The sequence below is a fragment of the Triticum aestivum genome, chromosome 6B (genome assembly GCF_018294505.1).
Source record: "Triticum aestivum cultivar Chinese Spring chromosome 6B, IWGSC CS RefSeq v2.1, whole genome shotgun sequence".
Classification (NCBI taxonomy): Eukaryota; Viridiplantae; Streptophyta; class Magnoliopsida; order Poales; family Poaceae; genus Triticum; species Triticum aestivum.
This window is the reverse complement of record NC_057810.1, coordinates 126,238,554-126,262,109: the sequence shown is the minus strand read 5'-3', so window position 1 is coordinate 126,262,109 and position 23,556 is coordinate 126,238,554. Positions and strand designations below refer to the sequence as shown.

The window sequence follows — 23,556 nt, the reverse complement described above, 5'->3', positions numbered from 1 at the left end:
GATAAAATTGTGACGACAACACCTCAGAGCTCAACTCCCCGGGTCAATGCCACATAATAGACAGGAGGCACCAAGAACAATGTTCTCGTCACAAAACCATCGGAACGATTCCAAGATACCCGCGTGATCCTAAATTTTTTTAGTGAAATTTGAGGAGAGGAAAGACAAAACATCTACGTCAGGAGACCTCACCAGAGCGATGAAGGGACTGAGGAGTAAAAAGAATCCTACTCTCCGATATATATAATCCTAAGACTCAAAACATTTTTGTTCTAGACTCAACAACGCCAGCAAACAATCAAGCAGGGGGCTCCTAAGTCGGGGCTGGCTCTGATTACCAACTTGTAACACCCATGATGCGGCTATATCTCCCACGTGTCGAAGCATGACTCAGAGGCATAACCGCATTGTGGTTTTGTCGCAAGAAGGGTCATCTTCACACAATCCCATGTAATGAACAAGAATGGGATAAAGAGTTGGCTTACAATCGTCACTTCACACAATGAACATATAATAAATCATACATCATTCAGAGTACACACATATATAGTCCGACTACGGACGAAGCCAAAAGAAAAGAAGATAACCCGACTGCTAGATCCCTGATCATCCCGACTGGGCTCCACTACTGATCAACAAGAAACAACACATAGCAACAACCAAGGTCTTCGTTGAGCTCCCATCTGAGCTCGGTTGCATCACCTGCACTGGTATCATCGGCACCTGCAACTGTTGTGATAGTATCTATGAGTCACGAGGACTCAGCAATCTCAAAACCCGCGAGATCAAGACTATTTAAGCTTATGGTAAATGAAGGGGTAAAGTGGTGAGGTTGCAGCAGCGACTAGCATATATGGTGGCTAACATACGCAAATAAGAGCGAGAAGAGAAGCAATGGAACGGTCGTGAAGCTAGCAATGATCAAGAAGTGATCCTGAACTCCTACTTACGTCAAACATAACTCAGAAACCGTGTTCACTTCCCGGACTCCGCCGAAAAGAGACCATCACGGCTACACACGCTGTTGATGCGTTTTAATTCGTATCTGGTGTCAAGTTATCTACAACCGGACATTAGCAAATTCCCATCTGCCTATAACCGTAGGCACGGCTTTCTAAAGATTATACCCTACAGGGGTGTCCCAACTTAGCCCATGACAAGCTCTCGCGATTAACGAAGGAATAGACCTTCTCCCAGGAAGACCCGATCAGACTCGGAATCCCGATTTACAAGACATTTCGACAATGGTAAAACAAGACCAGCAAAGCCGCCCGATGCGCCGACAAATCCCGATAGGAGCTGCACATATCTCGTTCTCAGGGCACACCGGATGGGTCAGCCTACGAGTAAAACCAGCCCTCGAGTTGCCCCGAGGTGGCCCCGCAGTCTGCCCGTTTCAGACCAACACTCGAAGGAGCACTGGCCCGGGGGGGGGGGGTTAAAATAAAGATGACCCTTGAGTCTGCAGAACCCAAGGGAAAAAGGCTCAGGTGGCAAATGGTAAAACCAAAGTTGGGCCTTGCTGGAGGAGTTTTATTCAAAGCGAACTGTCAAGGGGGTGCCATAAATCACCCAACCGTGTAAGGAACGCAAAATCCGGGAACATAACACCGGTATGACGGAAACTAGGGAGGCAAGAGTGGAACAAAACACCAGGCATAAGGCCGAGTCTTCCACCCTTTACCAAGTATATAGATGCATTAATTAAATAAGAGATATGGTGATATCCCAAAATAATCCTGTCCATCAAGGAGCAATCTTTAACTTCACCTGCAACTAACAATGCTATAAGAGGGGCTGAGCAAAGCGGTAACATAGCCAAACAACGGTTTGCTGGAAGGGTGAAAAGGTTAGAGGCTGACATGGCAATTTGGGAGGCATGGTAAACAAGTGATAGGTAGCGCAGCATATCGATAGAACGAAGCAACTAGCAAGCAAAGATAGAAGTGATATCAAGGGTAATGGTCATCTTGCCTGAAATCCCTATAGGAAGAAGAACGAGTCCATGAAGAAGACAAACGAATGTAGACGAACGAATCCTCTCAACTCCGGAACGGAACCGAAGCTAACGAGAGAAGCAATCCGGAAAGAAACAAACAACATGGTAAACACACAAGCATAGTCATGGCATGATGCACAATCAAATATGATGCATGTCCGGCTTAATGAGGCATGGCGTGGCAAAGTGCAACAAACAATACTACAAGTTAAGTGGAGCTCAATATGCAACGAGTTGCATATTGACGGAACACCACATCAATTATTTAGTTCTCTCTCGGTTAGATACAACAATATTAAATGTTGTTAAACATGGCAAGAGGTGAAGCACAATTAAACTACATATTTAGGCAAGTTTAATTGAGGCCGGAAACAACAAACGATAATTCCGGAAAGTCCCCATATCATTTAGTAGTTAAAGCAAACAACAATTTTAAGCATTTGAATTGTTGTTATCATGATGCGGATGACATATGCAAGTTTTATGCAATTTTTATGAAAATGTTGACATGAGCATGATAGGGAGCATCTGGTCACCATGGCGGAACAAAAGGGGTGCCACGGCAACGATAACGAAAATGGTGCCACGGCAACGATAACGAAAATGGTGCCATGGCAACGATAACGAAAATGGTGCCACGGCAACATTCCGGTCCCGATAACTCGAGTGAGATACCGATGCAAACGAGAAGTGTGACGTGAGCGAGTCATGCAAGATGGTGGGGTGATCCCGGCTACCGGGTTCCCACGGGTTAGTGGCATGGAAACGAGTGACAATTCGGACACGGTGCAAATGGTGCATCTCATTCAACACATGCATTAGGTCACGGGCGTCGTCTCGGCGTATACCTTTGAAGCATGCGTTTTGGGCGGAACGAGTTCGGTACGATGTAGAGGAAGTGGACGTTCTCGTGATGTAGTGGAAGTAGTTGTTCTCGGACGTCGTGGAAGTAGTCGTTCATGGTGGCGGTAGTGGAAGTAGTGGTACACGGCAGCGGCGGTAGTTGTACACGTTTTTCGTAGATGTCCGGGGTCATCAGGCTTGCCGGTCTTGTCAACTTGAAGGGGTACTTGGCGATCCGAAGGGGTACTTGACGAAATCCACCTCGGATGTAGTCGTACACGTACGGAGCGGAACTTGGCGTATCCATGGCGAAGAAAAACAAAAGGGCCCGAGGTCTCGGTGGTCAACGAACAGGAGGCCGACCCGTGGACCTGGCATGCTGCTGCTCGATGCAGCCAGGGGATGTAGAGGACGCCGGGAAGGCAGACGGCGGAGAGCATCTCAGCCACGGGGAAGGTGGACGGCGGGCTTCGGAGCAAGGTGGTGGAGTGGAGGTGACGAGGAGGAGGCCGCAGGAGGCTGAGAGGGGCGAGGCGGTGGAGGCCGGCTCCGAGGCGGACGGGCGCGGGGTCAGGCGCTGGAGGCGCAGGCGACGGAGAGCTGTCGGAGTTGGCTTCCCTGATGGGGTCACCGGCGTGGCTTGGAGAGGAAGAGGGACTTGGCCAGCGGCGCGGCTCGAGCGAGAGGCTCTCGCTCCTCTCTGGCAGCGGAGGGAGGAGGCAGCAGCGACGAGCTCGAGGAGCTGCTCTCCTTGAGCGCTCGGGCGACGGGGACGGCTGGCACCGGTGGAGGGAGGAGGCGGTGAGGGGAAAGGGAGAGGGGATCGGGTGCATGAGGGGGCGTTGGGGTCGAGCGCGTCCTCTGGCGCGGGCGATGCGGGTGCCTGGCAGCGCTCCAAGGGAGCGAGAGGGAGAGATGAGATGCGGGCTAGGGTTAGGAAGGGGTTAGGTGGGCTGGACCTCCAGGGCAAATGGGCCGGCCTGGTTTGCTGGTTAGGCTGCGGGCTAGAGGCCGGTTTGGATGGTCGGGCCTAAGAGGCCTGGCTGGGCTCTCTCTCTCTACTAAAAGAAAAGAAAAAAACAGAGATGAGAAAGAAAAGAAAAAGAGGTTAGAGGTGGAGCTTGAGCAGGAGGGTATTTTCCCGGACTCATAAAAATGAGCTCGTTCCAAGAAAAATAGAAGGCCATGATTGAAAGATTTAAATTCAAACTCATTTGAATTTAATTCAAATGGGTTTGAACTAGGACTTGATGAAAGGAAGGTCCAAAAATGTTCGGATTTTTGGTGGAGTTCCGGAAAATGACGAAATAATTTATTGGACAACGTTTGAGGTCAAAGGCATGGGGAATTATTTTGCAAGTGTGTTTTGGTGATTTCCGAAATAAAGAAATATTTAATATAGCTCCCTAATATTGGAGGAGACTTTGAATATGTTTTAAAGAGAAATCACCATGTGAATCCCTCGATTTAAATGGATCGAAAAATCCATACAATTTATTTAGTTGAGTTTTTAAAAATTAAATGGCATGATGGCATGATGACATGATGCAATGCAAAAATAAAAGAGCAAGCAAAAAAGAAACACACGGCGAAACTCGGAATAGCTGTAAGTCTTCTGAAGCATCGATCTCGGGGCGTTACATTGGCATGCAAGCTCAAGAACTGGGTCACCTAAGCAGTAAGAATTTGCAATGAATAAAGCACTAGAACAAAAACTAATTGGATCATTAGAGGAGTCACATACCAAAGAACAATCCCCCAAAGCAGTTTTGTGAATGGAGCCTTGAGCAAGGAGATAAAAAATGGCAGCAAAATGAGCTGGAACTCGTGCTTGAGCTAGGTAGTGATTTTTTTGGGAGGAAGATGGAGTGTGTGGGTGCAGGAATAAGTGGAGGGGAGCCACCATGGGCCCACGAGGCAGGGGGCACGCCCTGGGCCCTTGTGGCCAGGTGATTGCTCCCCCTGTTGTGTTCTCAGTGCCAAATATTCTCAAATATTCCAGAAAAAACATATTAAATTGGCATGGCATTTGGAGAACTTTTATTTTCTGGATATTTTTTATTGCATGGATAATTCAGAAAATAGAAAAAATATACTATTTCTACTTTGTTTATTCTAAGTAACAGAAAGTAAAGAGAGGGTACAGAAGGTTGTGCCTTCTAACTTCATCCATCTCATGCTCATCAAAAGGAATCCACTAACAAGGTTGATCAAGTCTTGTTAACAAACTCATTCCGAATCACATGAAACCGGAGAAATTTCGAGGTGACACTAGGTTACCTCAACGGGGATATGAACATCCCCAATAATAAGAATATCATACTTTTGTTTGCAGTAGGAAGAGGAAATTCAAAACCTCCAAATATAATTGATGAAATTTTCCCAGTAGAATTTATGCTGTGAACTTGAGGTTGTTTCCTCGGAAAATGTACCGTATGCTCATTACCATTAACATGAAAGGTGACATTGCCTTTGTTGCAATCAATAACAGCACCTGCAGTATTTAAGAAGGGTCTACCAAGGATAATCGACATACTGTCATCCTCAGGGATATCAAGAATGACAAAGTCTGTTAAGATAGTAACATTCGCAACAACAACAGGCACGTCCTCACAAATGCCGACAGGTATAGCAGTTGATTTATCAGCCATTTGCAAGGATATCTCTGTAGGTGTCAACTTACTTAATTCAAGTCTACGGTATAAGGAAAGAGGCATAACACTAACACCGGCTCCTAAATCACATAAGGCAGTTTAAACATAATTTCTTTTGATGGAGAATGGTATAGTGGGTACTCCGGGATCACCAAGTTTCTTAGGTATTCCACCCTTAAAGGTATAGTTGGCAAGCATGGTGGAGATTTCAGCTTCAGGTATTTTTCTTTTATTTGTAATGATATCTTTCATGTATTTAGCATAAGGGTTTGTTTTAAGCATATCAGTTAAGCGCATGTGTAAGAAAATAGGTCTAATCATTTCAGCAAAGCGCTCAAAGTCCTCATCATCCTTTTTCTTGGATGGTTTCAGAGGAAAAGGCATTGGTTTTTGAACCCATGGTTCTCTTTCCCTACCATGTTTCCTAGCAATAAAGTCTCTCTTATCGTAACTTTGATTTCTTGATTGTGGGTTATCAATATCAACAGCAGGTTCAATTTCTATATTATTGTTATTGCTAGGTTGAGCATCTACATGAACATCATTATTAGCATTATCATTAGGTCCATGTTCATCTCCAGATTGTGTTTCAGCATCAGAGATAGAAGTATCATTAGGATTCTCATGTGTTTCTACAGTAGGTTCACTAGAAGCATGCAAAGTCCTATCATTTTTCTTTTTCTTCCTTTTAGAAGGACTAGGAGCATCTAAGTTATTTTTCTAAGAATCCTGTTCAATTCTCTTAGGGTGGCCTTCAGGATACAAAGGTTCCTGGGTCATTTTACCAGTTCTAGTAGGCACTCTAATAGTAAAGTTGATAAGTGCATTTCATATATATAATTTGGCACTCCAATTTAGCATCTATCGTGATATATCCATCCATTCTTTCTATGAATTGTGATATATTTGAATGAAAATCATATAAAAGATCATTTACTCGTTACTTGTTTCTTTTGCAGAAAAGTGCGATGAGGCACTATAATCGTCAAGAGTCCATCCATGTGGCTATTGAGAAGAGAGAAGGGAAGGAAAGAAGTAAAGAAAGGGACATGAGCATCAAGGAAAGAAGAAACCGGGGGACAAAACTTAAGATGGAGGGGATCTACTTGGGAAGAAAGAAGGAAAGGAGAAGGGCCAAATCAGAAAAGTGGTAGACTAGAGGAGGGGTCAAAATCCCTAGCAGCAGCCCCGATCCCCTTTAGGCCTGGTATCTCCATCTCCCCTCTGCCCCAACTCCTTCTCCACCTCCGGCCGCCGCTGCGGCCAGGCCGGCATAGCGGCATGCCATCCATTCACCAGCACCACCATCGCCTTCTGCCACCACTCCACCATGCACCACCAGCACCACCATCCATCATCCACACGCCTCCACCAGCGCCGCCTCACGCGCCCCTCCCTCTTCCTCTCCACCTCCTGCTGCTGCCTTCTCTTCTTCCATGCGACCTACTGCTGCTTCTTCTTCCTATGCGCCCCTACTGCACCTCTTGCTGAAGCCCTCTCCCCTCACCACGCTGCTGTTCCTTCTTCTTCCCCTTGCTGCTACTATTTCTCTTCTTCCCTCGCCTCTAGCCGCTGCTCCTAGTTCTTCTCTGAACCCAAACTGCTGCTGCTTCTCTCTTCTCTTCTTGCAAATTTCTGAAAACTGCTAGGTGAACCTTGTGTACTGTTCTGAACAATTAATTTGTGCCTTGAGATGCTTATGTAATATTCAGATTTGAAGTGTACTTGCAACTTGCTGTTTGCTCTGTTTAAGTACTTGTATAATATAGTGTATATGTTCTGAGATCTGACTAGTTGAGGCTTTGTTACTTTGGGAGATACTTGATCTATTATATTTTGTTTCTGTCAATTAGTATTCTGCTAGTGTGTGTGTGTGTGTGTGTGTGTGTGTGTGTGTGTGTGATTCATCAAAAAATATTGTTGTGTGCTGATGAGTAGTGTCCAGTTTACTGCTCTTGTGATATATACACATATGTGCATGTTATGTTCATGTCCTTTTTACTTCTGTTGTCATTGATGTTAGCTTGTGTTAGTATCTTAATTTCTCAAGAATTACAAAAATACCAAAAAGATAATGAGTAAAATCTGATTCTCCCTCTGCTTATTTTGCATTTTCTTTGGCGACGATCTTAGGGAACGGTTAATTTAGGTTTATATTTCCTTGCAATCATCTTCTAAATTGTGTTACCTAGCTTTAGCCGAATAGAGTCGCTGATCTCCTAGTCCTTGTGGAGAACACGACACTCGCGGTTCGGGCGAAATATCCCGCTGTACTTACAATTGATCATTTTGGCGCCGTTGCCGGGGACTAGCGTCGAGCGATTATGTTAGCTATAGACTAGGTTTATTTTAGTTTTATGTTTAATTCATCGTGTATTTCTTTTTCTGTGTTTATTTTATATTTTTTTCCTTGTTGATGCTTCGGCTTATTAGGATACTAACCTTCTGACTAGTATTTACTGTTTATGAGTGTGCGTAGGAAATCTGATCTATTTGCAGGTTGATTGATAGTTACACTTGGTGGAGATATGGCGATGCTTCATGATGTTTAGATGCCAAGCAGCCAATGCTATTTCACAGGGCCACTTTGGCCGTCTTTTGAGGCGGAAAATTTTGAGCTAAAGCCTGGTCTTATTGCTTTGGTTCAACAACATCAGTTTGGAGGGTTGCCTACTGAAGATCCTTACGAGCACTTGCTCTGAGTCCTGGAGTATTCAGATACAGTAAAGTAACATGGAGTTCCTCAAGATGTTATCAAGTGCATGCTATTCACATTCTCTCTCCAAGATGATGCTCGTGCTTGGTATTGATCCTTGCCATCAAGATCACTCGGTTGGAACAAGATATCATGAGCTTTCTTGGATAAATATTTCCCACTATACAAGCAGTCTGCAATTCGAGAAGAGATCTTCAATTTTGTCCAGCGTGAAGGTGAGAGCTTGTATGATGCTTGGGAGAGATACAAAACCTTATTCAGGAGATGTCCTAATCATGGGCTCGAGAGATGGTTAGAGCTGCAGATATTCTGTAGAGGGTTGACTTTGGACACTCGAGCTTACGTCGATATGGCAGCGGGTGGAGCTATTACAAACAAGACACTTGATGATGCCTTTTTGCTGATTGAGAGCATAGCTTTCCACCAACTTCAGTGTTATAGTGAGAGACCCAGCTCTGATTTGTTGGTTTGCTGTCACCACACTTCACCTTAGCAAGAAGGTCTTACACAAAAGCCAGAACCAGTTTCTCTGTGTGACAAGATTGAGCTTTCATGGATTATCTTTGACGATGATGACACCATCCTAGTTGACACACACATTGCAGATCATATGGATACTAGTGTTCGAGATTCTGTTTTGCATAGTGATGATTCTTCTGTGGATGAACCAGAGCTGCAGTTAGTTACCTTTGATATCGAGGAGTCACCTCTGGTTGATATAGATCATGTGCTGCCTGAACCAGACATGGAGAAGTTCACCTTTGATGACATTAGCCACATCGATTCCTCAACACTTGAGCCTAAGATTGAAACCTTCATTGTTGATTATCATGAGGTTGCTCTAGATGTCAAGAAGCCAAGCTCTAATATTTCACTTGTTTACATGAGTCCGGTGGAAGTTTCTACTACCATGCCTTCCATAGTATCTTCCACTAAAGTAGTCCTAAAACTTATCTCATATCATCCCAGGTATTATCTCAGCTTTCTCGACAAGTTATGTCATATTGTTGATATTACCTATGCACCATATGAATTGATGATACCTGTGTATGATATGCTCAATAGATATGCTTATGTGATAGGATACTCTATTGATGACTTAGAGGGCATTGTCCCTATCATTTGTATTGGCTTGTTTGTTGAGTGTTCTTTCAGGTTTTTGCTTGTGCACGATCCACTACATGTTGACCAGGTTCGAGGTGATATTCCTTGGGACCCCGATGGATTCAGAGCATGGTGATGAGGAGAAGTAAGGAGCGTACATGAGGATGAGAGAAGCTGGAGCGTGCAAGTGGAAGCAAAAGGAGAAGAGCTGCAGTTTAGAGGTGATCGAGCGAGTGCTACATCATCAAAGCCCGGTGAGCTGTTTCATGACCCATTTTGAAATCATCATCCATTGATGCTTGCTGAATTAAATTGCTATTTGGGTTGCTTGTGCCACTTCTTAAATGTTGTCCCACTGAATTTCACCTTTGACATATTGTGCTTGATGTGAACTTGTGAACTTGATTGTTGAATGCCTTGTAAACTAGTGATCTACACAATGCCTGCTTTGCTGAAAGTAGTGAAGGCTACTAGTTTTGAGTGCTCAAATCCCTAGTACACTAGAAATCTTAATCATTTTCTGCTTTTAACTTGATACACCTAGATCATTAAGTGTCAGATGCTGAGTTTGTGCCTAATGTGTTCTCATTTAGAGCAATCACTCACCACTATGGACTAGCATGCTATGTTCCCTGGATCGGTAGTATGTGAACCAGACCTGGATGAGTGATGATTCTTGTTTCCTTTTTGTATTCATTTGTTAAATAAGTAATAATGAATAAATAATTATCTGATCTTACCTAACAGTAGCATGTCATGTTCCCTGGATCGGTGGCTTGTGAAATCTGGTTGGATCGGATAGGAGTTAATTATGTTAAAAAATGCTATAATTGTCGAACCAGGTGTATACCATGTTCTCGGGATCGGTGGTATGTTCCTTTGGTGAGACAAACAAAAAAAACTAAAAATTGGTCGAGCCAGGTGTATACCATGTTCTCGGGATCGGTGGTATGTTCCTTTGGTGAGACCGATAAAATATTATCATTGCTTCCTTCAAATTCAATAAGTGGTTCAACCACAATGTTCCTAGTAGTGATATGATCATAAGTTTAAGTTCTCTTTGCTTTTTTGGATCATGCTCTCTTTAGGAACCTTTGGCACAATCATCATTTGAACTTGTTAATCCACTTTTATCATTGTAAAAGTTTAAAATGATTGAGTCTACTAGTATCCTATTGCTTTGTAGCACTCTTGACCATTGATTTACACTAGCTAAGTCCAAAGCATGCATTGTTTAGAGATCTACTTCACTTGGCATTCTCTAGTCAGCTCACTATTCACTATCTTGCTCTTGTCATATGCCTTTACTTGAGGACAAGTAAAGATTTAAGTGTGGGGGAACTTGATAAGTGCATTTCATATATATAATTTGGCACTCCAATTTAGCATCTATCGTGATATATCCATCCATTCTTGCTATGAATTGTCATATATTTGAATGAAAATCATATAAAAGATCATTTACTCGTTACTTGTTTCTTTTGCAGAAAAGTGCGATGAGGCACTATAATCGTCAAGAGTCCATCCATGTGGCTATTGAGAAGAGAGAAGAGCAGGAAAGAAGTGAAGAAAGGGACATGAGCATCAAGGAAAGAAGAAATCGGGGGCCAAAACTTAAGATGGAGGGGATCTACTTGGGAAGAAAGAAGGAAAGGAGAAGGGCCAAATCAAAAAAGTGGCAGACTAGAGGAGGGGTCAAAATCCCTAGCAGCAGCCCCGATCCCCTTTAGGCCTGGTATCTCCATCTCCCCTCTGCCCCAACTCCTTCCCCACCTCCGGCTGCCGCCGCGGCCAGGCCGGCATAGCGACACGCCATCCATTCACCAGCACCACCATCGCCTTCTGCCACCACTCCACCATGCACCACCAGCACCACCATCCATTATCCACACGCCTCCACCAGCGTCGCCTCGCGCGCCCCTCCTTCTTCCTCTCCACCTCCTGCTGCTGCCTTCTCTTCTTCCATGCGACCTACTGCTGCTCCTTCTTCCTATGCGCCCCTGCTGCTCCTCTTGCTGAAGCCCTCTCCCCTCACCATGCTGCTGTTCGTTCTTCTTCCCCTTGCTGCTACTATTTCTCTTCTTCCCTCGCCTCTAGCTGCTGCTCCTAGTTCTTCTCTGAACCCAAACTGCTGCTGCTTCTCTCTTCTCTTCTTGCAAATTTCTGAAAACTGCTAGGTGAACCTTGTGTACTGTTCTGAACAATTAATTTGTGCCTTGAGATGCTTATGTAATATTCAGATTTGAAGTGTACTTGCAACCTACTGTTTGCTCTGTTTAAATACTTGTATAATATAGTGTATATGTTCTGAGATCTGACTAGTTGAGGCTTTGTTACTTTGGGAGATACTTGATCTATTATATTTTGTTTCTGTTAATTAGTATTCTGCTAGTGTGTGTGTGATTCATCAAAAAATATTGTTGTGTGCTGATGAGTAGTGTCCAGTTTACAGTTCTTGTGATATATACACATATGTGCATGTTATGTTCATGTCCTTTTTACTTCTGTTGTCATTGATGTTAGCTTGTGTTAGTATCTTAATTTCTCAAGAACTACAAAAATACCAAAAAGATAATGAGTAAAATCTGATTCTCCCTTTGCTTATTTTGCATTTTCTTTGGCGACGATCTTAGGGAACGGTTAATTTAGGTTTATATTTCCTTGCAATCATCTTCTAAATTGTGTTACCTAGCTTTAGCCGAATATAGTCGCTGATCGCCTAGTCCCTGTGGAGAACACGACACTCGTGGTTTGGGCGAAATATCCCACTGTACTTACAATTGATCAAAAGTCATGTTTATTATTTAGTTCATCAAGCAATTCATTCTGAGACTTAAGTACTTGTTCAACTTGAGTGGTGACCATAGAAACATGTTTACTAGTGAGTTTAAGTTCATCCTTAACTCTAGACATATAATCACTCAAGTGCCCAATCATATAAGCATTATTTTTCAATTTTCTACTAACATAATCATTGAATTTTGATTGTTTATCCATAAAGTCATCAAATTCATCTAAGCATTGGCTAGCAAACTTAGTAGATGTGATTTCAACTTTATCGTATATCTATAAACAGAGTTTACCTTCACTACCTGTGTCGGGTTATCAAGACCTTGTATTTCTTTAGGTGGTATATTGAGGCCATGAATTTCTTCAACAGGAGGTAAATTTTTAATATCTTCGGCTTTAATACCTTTCTCTTTCATAGATTTCTTTGCCTCTTGCATATCTTCAGGACTGAGAAATAGGACATCTCTTTTCTTCGGAGTTGGCTTAGGAGTTGATTCAGGAGGTGCCCAATTATTTTCATTTGCCAACATATTATTTAATAGCAATTCAGCTTGGTCGACTGTCCTGTCCCTGAAAACACAACCAACACAACTATCCAAGTGGTCCTTGGAAGCATCAATTAGTCCATTATAGAAGATATCAAGTATTTCATTTTTCTTAAGAGGATGATCAGGCAAAGCATTAAGTAATTGGAGAAGCCTCCCCCAAGCTTGTGGGAGACTCTCTTCTTCGATTTGCACAAAATTATAAATTTCCCTCAAGGCAACCTGTTTCTTATGAGCAGGGAAATATTTAGCAGAGAAATAGTAGATCATATCCTGGGGACTATGCACACAACCAGGATCAAGAGAATTAAACCATGTCTTAGCATCACCCTTTAATGAGAAAGGAAATATTTTAAGGATATAATAATAGCGAGATTTCTCATCATTAGTAAACAGGGTGGCTATATCATTTAACTTAGTAAGATGTGCCACTACAGTTTCAGATTTAGTGCCATAGAAAGGATCAGATTCAACTAAAGTAATTATCTCAGGATCAACAGAGAATTCATAATCCTTGTCAGTAACAAAGATAGGTGAAGTAGCAAAAGCAGGGTCGTGTTTCATTCTAGCATTTAGAGTCTTTTGTTTACCCAGGTTCGGGCCCTCTCTATGGAGGTAATACCCTACTTCCTGCTTGATTGATCTTGATGATATGAGTATTACAAGAGTTGATCTACCACGAGATCGTAGAGGCTAACCCTAGAAGCTAGCCTATGATTATGATTGTTGTTCCTTCTCCTACGGACTAAACCCTCCGGTTTATATAGACACCGGAGGGGGCTAGGGTTACACAGAGTCGGTTACTGATAACCCGCAAGTATATATAAGGGATCGCAACAGTTTTCGAGGGTAGAGTATTCAACCCAAATTTATTGATTCGACACAAGGGGAGCCAAAGAATATTCTTGAGTATTAGCTGTTGAGTTTTCAATTCAACCACACCTGGATAACTTCGTATCTGTAGCAAAGTATTTAGTAGAAAGTAGTATGGAAGTAACGATAATGATTGTAAAATTAACAGTAGCAGTTTTGTAGTAATTGTAACAGTGGCAACGGCAAAGTAAATAAGCAAAGAACAATATGTGAAAAGGTCGTAGGCATTGGATCAGTGATGGATAATTATGTCGGATGTGATTCCTCATGTAATATTTATAACATAGGGTGGCACAGAATTAGCTCCAGTTCATCAATGTAATGTAGGCATGTATTCCTAATATAGTCATACGTGCTTATGGAAAAGAACTTGCATGACATATTTTGTCCTGCCCTCCCGTGGCAGCGGGGTCCTAATGGAAACTAAGGGATATTAAGGCCTCCTTTTAATAGAGAACCGAACCAAAGCATTAACACTTAGTGAATACATGAACTCCTCAAACTACGGTCATCACCGGTAAGTATCCCGATTATTGTCACTTCGGGGTTAATGGATCATAACACATAATAGGTGACTATAGACTTGCAAGATAGGATCAAGAACTCACATATATTCATGAAAACATAATAGGTTCAGATCTGAAATCATGGCACTCGGACCCTAGTGACAAGCATTAAGCATAGCAAAGTCATAGCAACATCAATCTCAAAACATAGTGGATACTAGGGATCAAACCCTATCAAAACTAACTTAATTACATGGTAAATCTCATCCAACCCATCACCGTCCAGAAAGCCTACGATGGAATTACTCACGCACGACGGTGAGCATCATGAAATTGGTGATGGAGGATGGTTGATGATGAAGATGTCGACGGATTCCCCTCTCCGGAGCCCCGAATGGACTCCAGATCAACCCTCGCGAGAGGTTTTAGGGCTTGGTGGCGGCTCCGTATCATAAAACGCGATGAACCCTTCTTCACTTATTTTTTTCTCCGCAAAAGCAAATATATGGAGTTGGAGTGGAGGTCAGTGGACGTCGTGGGGCCCCACGAGGCAGGGGTGCGCCCTAGGGGAGGGGGCGCGCCCCCCACCCTCGTGACCAGGGTATGGGCCCCTGACGTTAATTCTTTCGCAAGTATTTTTTATTAATTCTGAAAAGTGCCTCCATGGATTTGCAGGTCATTCCGAGAACTTCTATTTCTGTGCAAAAATAACACCGCGGTAGTTCTGCTGAAAACAACGTCAGTCTGGGTTAGTTCCATTCAAATCATGCAAGTTAGAGTCCAAAACAAGGGCAAAAGTGTTTGGAAAAGTAGATACGACGGAGATGTATCAGTTACAGAGAAGGAAATCTACATATCCGAATCGCCAAGCTTGCCTTCCACGCACAGGAGAGTCCCACCCGGACAAGGGACGAAGTCTTCTATCTTGTATCATCATAGTCCAACAGTCTGACTAAAGTATATAGTCCTGCTGTCCGAGGACCCCTTAATCCAGGACTCCCTCAGTGGGGGAGAGGAAAACAAGAGGCAAGCAAATAATGTAATGCGAGGGAGAAGAGTTTATGATGGGTACTTGGTATGTCTTGACTTGGCGTAGATCTCCCCGGCAACGGCGCCAGAAATTGGCAAGTTGACAGGAGATTAAATCTTGTCTTTACTTAGCGTAGGTCTCCCCAGCAACGGCGCTAGAAATCCTTCTTGCTACCTCTTGAGCATGCGTTGGTTTTCCCTTGAAGAGGAAAGGGTGATGCATCAAAGTAGCGTAAGTATTCTCTCAGTTTTGAGAACCAAGGTATCGATCCAGTAGGAGACGACACACAAGTCACCTAGTACCTACACAAAAAATCAAGAACCTTTCAACCAACACGATAAAGGGGTTGTCAATCCTTTCACGGTCACTTGCAAAAGTGAGATCTGATAGAGATAGTAAAGTAAATATTTTTGGTACTTTTGTTGTATAGATTGGAAAGTAAAGATTGCAAAATAGTAAACGAGATGCGATGTAAATAAAAGAGACCCAGGGTCCATAGGTTTCACTAGTGGCTTCTCTCGAGATAGCATGTATTACGGTGGGTGAACAAATTACTGCCGAGCAATTGATAGAAAAGCGCATAATTATGAATATATCTAAGGCAATGATCATGAACATAGGCATCACGTCCGTGACAAGTAGACCAAAACGATTCTGCATCTACTACTATTACTCCACACATCTACCGCTATCCAGCATGCATCTAGAGTATTAAGTTCATAAGAACGGAGTAACGCATTAAGCAAGATGACATGATGTAGAGGGATAAACTCAAGCAATATGATATAAACTCCATCTTTTTATCCTTGATGGCAACAATACAATACGTGCCTTGCTGCCCCTACTATCACTGGGAAAGGACACCGCAAGATTGAACCCAAAGCTAAGCACTTCCCCCATTGCAAGAAAGATCAATCTAGTAGGCCAAACTAAACTGGTAATTCAAAGAGACTTGCAAAGATATCGAATCATGCATATAAGAATTTAGAGAAGAACCAAATAATATTCATAGATAATCTTGTTCATAAATCCACAATTCATCAAATCTCGGCAAACTCACCACAAAAGAGTATTACATCGAATAGATCTCCAAGAACATCGAGGAGAACTTTGTATTGAGAATCAAAGAGAGAGAAGAATCCATCTAGCTAATAACTATGGACCAGAAGGTTTGTGGTAAACTATTCACGCTTCATAGGAGAGGCAATGGTGTTGATGTAGAAGCCCTCGATGATCGATTCTCCCTCCGACAGATCGCCGGAAAAGGCCTCAAGATGGGATCTCACAGGTACAGAAGGTTGCGGCGGTGGAAAAGAGGTTTCGTGGCTCCCCCTGATGTTTCTCGGGTATAAGAGTATATATAGGCGAAAGAAGTACGTCGGTGGAGCTACAAGGGGCCTACGAGGGTGGGGGCGCGACCTCCTGCCTCGTGGCCTCCTCGTAGAGTCCCAGACTTCAACTCCAAGTCTTCTGGATTGCTTTTGGTCCAAAGAAAGATCCTCGCGAAGGTTTCATTCCGTTTCGACTCCGTTTGATATTCCTTTTCTGTAAAACTCTAAAATAGGCAAAAAATAGAAGCTGGCACTGGGACTCCGGTTAATAGTTAGTCCCATATTAAATCCCATTAAACATCCAAAGCAGATAATATAATAGCATGGAACAATAAAAAATTATAGGTACGTTGGAGATGTATCACGGTGCTTAAGTCTGTCTGAATCATGTTAGCAATTTCCGCATTTTATGATTATGAAATTTGGCAAATGGATGTCAAAACGGCATTCCTTAATGGATTTCTTAAAGAAGAGTTGTATATGATGCAACCAGAAGGTTTTGTCGATCCAAAATGTGCCAACAAAGTGTGCAAGCTCCAGCGATCCATTTATGGACTTGTGCAAGCCTCTCGGAGTTGGAATATACGCATATGGTTTTATATAGAATTTTGGAGAAGCCTGTATTTACAAGAAAGTGAGTGGGACCTCTGTAGCATTCCTAATATTATATGTGGATGACATATTGTTGATTGGGAATAATACAGAATTTCTGGGTAGCATAAGAGGATACTTGAATAAGAATTTTTCAATGAAAGACGTCGGTGAAGCTACTTACATATTGGGCATCAAGATCTATAGAGATAGATCAAGACGCTTAATTGGACTTTCACAAAGCACATACCTTGATAAAGTTTTGAAGAAGTTCAAAATGGATCAGTCAAAGAAAGGGTTCTTGCCTGTGTTACAAGGTGTGAAGTTGAGTCAGACTCAATGCCTGACCACTACAGAAGATAGAGAGAAAATGAAAGTCATTCCCTATGCTTCAGCCATAGGTTCTATCATGTATGCAATGCTATGTACCAGACCTGATGTGTGCCTTGCTATAAGTATAGCAGGGAGGTACCAAAGTAATCCAGGAGTGGAGCACTGGACAGCGGTCAAGAACATCCTGAAATACCTAAAAAGGACTAAGGACATGTTTCTCGTTTATGGAGGTGACAAAGAGATTTTCATAAATGGTTACGTCGATGCAAGCTTTGACAATTATCCGGATGACTCTAAGTCGCAATCCAGATACATATTTATATTGAATGGTGGAGCTATCAGTTGGTGCAGTTCCAAGCAGACCGTCGTGGTGGGATCTACGTGTGAAGCGGAGTACATAGCTGCTTCGGAAGCAGAAAATGAAGGAGTCTGGATGAAGGAGTTCATATCCGATCTAGGTGTAATACCTAGTGCATCGGGTCCAACGAAAATCTTTTGTGACAATACTGGAGCAATTGCCTTGGCAAAGGAATCCAGTTTTCACAAGAGAACCAAACACATCAAGAGACGCTTCAATTCCATCCGCCATCAAGTCGCGGAGGGAGACATAGAGATTTGCAAGATACATATGGATTTGAATATTGTAGACCCGTTGACTAAGCCTCTTCCACAAGCAAAACATGATCAGCACCAAGACTCCATGGGTGTTAGAATCATTACTTCGTAATCTAGATTATTGATTCTAGTGCAAGTGGGAGACTGAAGGAAATATGCCCTAGAGGCAATAATAAAGTTGTTATTTATATTTCCTTATATCATGATAAATGTTTCTTATTCATGCTAGAATTGTATTAACCGGAAACTTAGTACATATGTAAATACATAGACAAAGCATAGTGTCCCTAGTATGCCTCTACTTGACTAGCTCGTTAATCAAAGATGGTTATGTTTCCTAACCATAGACATGCGTTGTCATTTGATGAACGGGATCACATCATTAGAGAATGATGTGATGGACAAGACCCATCCATTATCTTAGCATTATGATCGTTACAGTTTTATTGCTACTGCTTTCTTCATGACTTATACATGTTCCTCTGACTATGAGATTATGCAACTCCCGAATACCGCAGGAACACCTCGTGTGCTATGAAACGTCACAACATAACTGGGTGATTATAAAGATGCTCTACATGTGTCTCCAAAGGTGTTTGTTGGGTTGGCATAGATCAAGATTAGGATTTGTCACTCTGTGTATCACAGAGGTATCTCTGGGCCCTCTTGGTAACGCTCATCACTATAAGCCTTGCAACCATTGTGACTAATGACTTAGTCACGGGATGAAGCATTACAGAACGAGTAAAGAGACTTGCCGGTAATGAGATTGAACTAGGTATGATGATACCGACCATCAAATCTCGGGCAAGTAACATATCAATGACAAAGGGAACAACGCATGTTGTTGTGCGGTTTGACCGATAAAGATCTTCGTAGAATATGTAGGAGCCAATATGAGCATCCAGGTTCCGCTATTGGTTATTGATCGGAGATGTGTCTCGATCATGTCTTCATAGTTCTCGAACCTATAGGGTCCGCACGCTTAACGTTCGATGACGATTTGTATTATGAGTTATGTGATTTGATGACCGAAGTTTGTTCCGAGTCCCGGATGAGATCACGGACATGATGAGGAGTCTTGAAATGGTCGAGACATAAAGATTGATAAATTGGAAGGTTATATTCGGACACCGGAATGGTTCCAGAGTGATTCGGTTTTTTTTGGAGTACCGGGAGGTCACCGGAACCCCCACCGGGAAATAGTGGGCCTTCATGGGCCTTGTTGGAAAGGAGAGGAGGGCCGCAAATGTGCCCCCCATGGCAGGTCCGAATTGGACTAGGGAGGGGGCGGCGCCCCCCACTTCCCTTCTCCCTCTCCTCCTCCTTCCCTCTCTCCCCCTCTTGGAAAAGGAAGGGGAGTCCAACTAGGATTGGGAATCCTAGTTGGACTCCCCCTATGGCGCGCCCCTCCTGGCCGCCGGCCTCCTCCTCTCCCTCCATTATATACGGGGGCAGGGGGCACCCCAAAGCACAACAAACAATCTCTTAGCCATGTGTGGTGCCCCCTCCATAGTTTAACACCTCGATCATATCGTCATAGTGCTTAGGCGAAGCCCTGTGTCGGTAACTTCATCATCACCATCACCATGCCGTCATGCTGACGGAACTCTCCCTCATCCTCAACTGGATCAAGAGCACGAGGGACGTCATCGTGCTGAACATGTGGTGAACACGGAGGTGCCGTACATTCAGTACTTGGATCTGTTGGATCGTGAAGACGTTTGACTACATGAACCGCGTTACTTAACGCTTCCTATTTCGGTCTACGAGCACTACAAAAAAATACACATCCGTGACATTTTGGACTGAACGTAATTTTTTCCTGTCATACTTATGACACTTTTCTGCCGATAATTGTGACAAAACCCGGTATCATCATAGATGTGGTGGGCTCCTACTTATGTGACAAAAAATCATGACATAAAATGGTCTTTTCATCCTGGGCGGGCCGGAGACGCAGCTGCATGACATTCTTTGGGCCGTCCATGACGAAAAAAACCATGGTAGTAGCAAGGGCGAGGAAAATATCGGGGTGTTCCTGGTTATGGTGGGTGGTCGGGCCGAGCGATGCTCGGAGGTTTGCACGTTTCTCTCGTACACGCACGCGCGTGGGTGCGAGGCATTGGGCTCTAACTGAACCCGAGCGAGGCGTTCGCCTACTCAACCCAAGCGATTGCACTGCAGGCTACGTGTTACTGAACCTGAGCGATCGATCGATGGCTGTTAACTGAACCCGATCGAGCGATTCCTTCGCTACTGCTGCTAACTGAAGCCGGTCGATGCTGCCTCTAGATGAATAGTGAGCATTGCATGGGAGGTTTGGATGAACAGTTCCCGATGGGGGTGGATGAACAGGACCCCATGGTGTTGCCTCTAGATGAACAGGATCCCGATCGATCGAGCCGGTTGGGGCTGGATGAACAGGATCCCGTGGAGGGCTGGATGAACAGGACGACCCCGTGGAGGGCTGGATGAACAGTAGATGGTGGAGGGGTGGATGAATAGTAGCCCATGGAGGGGTGGTTGAACAGGAGCCCGTGGAGAGGGCTGGTTGAACAGTAGCCGGTGGAGTAGCACGCGGTGGAGGCTGGATGAACAGGAGCCCGTGGATGAACAGTCGCAGGTGGAGGCTGGAGTAGGTCAACGGTGGATGAATAGTAGCCCGTGGAGGCTGGAGGAGGTCGACGGTGGAGATGAACAGTATCCCGTGGAGTCCCATTTTGTGGTACGCCACACCCCTCCCGATGAACTGGACCTCTGTTTCGACCGTAGCGCTCCAACACAAGTCTGTTTTGTCCGTTTTGCAGTACGCCACACCCTCTCGATTAACATGACCCCGTTTCGATCGTAGGAGGTCTAACACAAGTCCGTTTCCTCTGTTTTGCGGTACGCCAGACCCCTCCCGATGAGCAGGTTCTCATTTCGAACGTGGCCGGTCGAACACAAGGCCGTTTCCTTTGTTCTGTGGTACGCCAGGCCTTGTTTCCATCGGTTGTTCCGTCCAAGCCGGTTGGCTCCCACGCATTCCGTTGCCTCCTGATGAACACGACGTAGTCCGTTACCTGCCGATGAACACGATGCATTCCGTTGCCTCCCCATGAACACGACGACGATGCAGTTCTCCGTTCCGACACAGCCATATACACGAGCCCTGGCCGTACATGGCCGTATTTTCTTTCTTGCACACTGGCCGCTTTACGTACGTGTACATGCTACGTGTGCGCCTCTACTACGACACGTGCACACCTCTACATCGACCAGTATGTACATACACGTTCGTGACCAGAATGACAACGCTACGTACGCTTCGACCAGGTGGGTCCTGACTGTCAGGCACTTCCTTGCATGCAAAGATGTAGCTGGTGGGTCCCGACAGTCAGGCGGGCAAATCGTTTTTTTGCCCAGACGCACTTCCTTGCGTGCGAAGATGTAGCTAGTGGGTCCCAGCAGTCAGGGAGGAAACATTTTTTTCATGGAATACGGTGGCCTATCCGGGGGTCCCGGCTGTCAGGTGGAGGAATAATTATTTTGCGTGTAATAAGGAGGCACTTCCTTGCGGCTGCCGTGGACCTAGCTGTCAGCCTCTCCACATACAGTACTCTTCCGATGGAAGTCGTTCCTTGACCACGTTGACCATGCCATGCCGAGAGCACCAGAGCGGTGGATGACGACGAGGCCTAGGAAGGGGACAACGCAGAGCCGGGGAAGACGCGGAAATGGAAGCCCACACGAAGAGGAGTACGAGGGTTCACTGGTTCGGCTGCGGTGTGAGGCTGCCGACGCTGCAGGGCCTGGCCAGCGATGGAAATAGTAGGGGGCGGTGAGGCTTGCGCGGCAGCATAGCCGACCACGGGAGGCAGAAGCATGCAGCATGACCGACGCTGCTTTGGGCGGCTGGAGCACGAAGACCAGATGTTGTAGAAGCACTACGGCCGTTGGATGGACATCGTACGGTCACTAGAGCTAGAATCTTTCATATTGACTAAGTTGACAAAGCCCTCTGTCCCCGTCAACTTAGTAGGCTCACAAGTCAGCCTCCCACCAAGGTGGGTCCTAGCTAGCAGGGGGCTATTCATTTTTTTGTGCGTAATAAGGAGGCACTTCTGGTGGGTCCAAGCTGATAGCGGGGGGGAATGTTTCTTTTGTGAAATACAGAGGCCCTTCTAGTGGGTCTCAGCTATCAGGCGGAGGAATCATTATTTTGCGCGTAATAAGGAGGCATTTCCCCGTGTGGGCCCCTACTGTCAGCCTCTTCTGATGGCTATTGTTTGTTCACCATGTTGACCTCGCCGCGCCGAGAGCACAAATGCGATGGACAAGGGCGAGGCCCAGGAAAGGAACCACCCGGAGCCGGCGAAGCCACCGCAGCGGATGCCAACACTGAGGGGAGTACGAGCGCTGACTGGTCGGCTGCGGGGTGAGGCTGACATCACTGGAAAATAACAGGATGTGTGGGTAGTTAGAGGGATGGTCTGGCGGCAGCACAGCCAGCCATGGGAGGAGGGAGCAGGCAGTCCCGCCGGTGCTGGTTTGGGCGGCTGGAGCAAGAAGATCAGAGATTGAAGAAGCACGACGGCCGTTGGATGGACATCCTATAGTCACTGCCATGTGTTGACTAAGTTGACAAAGCCTTGCGTACGCGTCAAAAAAAAATTAGGACAGCGTCATCGTCAACCTAGTAGGCCCAGAAGTCAGCCTCCAAATCTGTGGAAAACAGCATACAACCCATTAGCCATTATTTTCAATAATGTATAGCCCATTTGCTAATTCTTAAGGATATTTCAAGCCCATATTCTTTTTGTTAGCATTACAGGCCATATATTCTGGGCACTGCTAAAAAATTCAACAAAATTTTGCATATTTCGGTGGGGTCCGAACTCTTTTAATCATGAAATTTTGAGTCACGTTACAAATATTTTTCAAAAAATTATATCAAAATAAAATTCAAAAGAAATCTCCGCAAAAAAATGAATGAAATTTAGAATCTTAACTAGCAAGATGCCCCTTCGTTGCACGGAACATGAAGATGCATTTGTATTAGTAGTTTATCTTATGGGAGAAAAGATGATACTTTAATGTAATTGCCAGTTGGCTTTGGTTTTTATAAGAGTAGATAGAGAAATCCTGAAAAAATGATATTCTAATGCAATTGTCGGTCGGCTTTGGTTTAAAAATTACAGCCCATTTCTTACAACTTATAGCCCATTTTTTGGGGAAGCCCATTTCTTACTACTTACATCCCTCCTCGTCTTGAAAGATTTGCAGCCCAATAGGGCTGAGAAAAGCAAGTAGGCCTCGGTTTCGGTATTCTCCAAAAAAAGAACTGGGCTAGCCATTTTCAGAAAGAAAAAATATATCAACTAGGCTCGTCATGTGCTTAATAAAAGCGTAAGCATGGGCTAGATGGGCCACAGCCCCCGCACAGCGCGCAGTTGAGCTCCGTCTCTGAAACTAAAAAACAACTGGGCGAGTTGTTGGGTCCCGTGTTATCCGCTTGTTGTTTATTTTTCTCGTTTATTGACTACATTGACAATGGTGTGGGACCTAGTTGTCAAACAATTAGGAGGAAGTATTTTTTTGGCTTGTAATAACGAGGCACCTGCTTGCGAAATGCAATGACCCT

The 23,556-nt window shown here is 44.4% G+C and overlaps 1 non-coding gene across 1 annotated transcript; it reads right to left on the bottom strand.

Annotated features, from left to right (window-relative positions):
* Window positions 1-8,390: 8,390 nt before the first annotated feature.
* LOC123140291 (small nucleolar RNA R71) lies at window positions 8,391-8,494 on the bottom strand. The gene has a single exon (XR_006469919.1). It is a non-coding gene; the product is annotated as a small nucleolar RNA R71 (small nucleolar RNA).
* Window positions 8,495-23,556: the final 15,062 nt, after the last annotated feature.